Raw genomic sequence first — 421 nt, 5'->3', positions numbered from 1 at the left:
GTCCAGAGTTTTGATCTTTTGTGTCAAAGACAAAAGTCCGATTTTAAACTCAAAGTGATTTGATTGTGTTGAACTTTGTGTTGAACTAAATCAATTTGTGACGTGAATCCAGGAACTTTCAGCTCATAAACAAACAGAATGTGGTTCTACACACATGGAGACAGACTGAGGGACAAAGGTGGGACAGAATAAAGGAAACTTAAACACATATATGTGACTCTTTATAGAGGGGTTATATATTCTGCTTGTGTTGTCATTTCAATAAACACATTCTTCATGTGAATAAACACAATTGGTGTGGAGGGCCATCTAGTGGTGAAGTTACATATTACAACAACCTCCTCTGATTCCTGTGGAGCTCTGTCTCCACTCTGCCTCCCAGCAACAAGGCCCAGTCAGAGCCGCTCTACACACAAGCTGC

This window comes from Hippoglossus hippoglossus, chromosome 20, assembly GCF_009819705.1.
Source record: "Hippoglossus hippoglossus isolate fHipHip1 chromosome 20, fHipHip1.pri, whole genome shotgun sequence".
In the NCBI taxonomy this organism is placed as follows: Eukaryota; Metazoa; Chordata; class Actinopteri; order Pleuronectiformes; family Pleuronectidae; genus Hippoglossus; species Hippoglossus hippoglossus.
Note: the sequence above shows the minus strand (reverse complement) of the source record.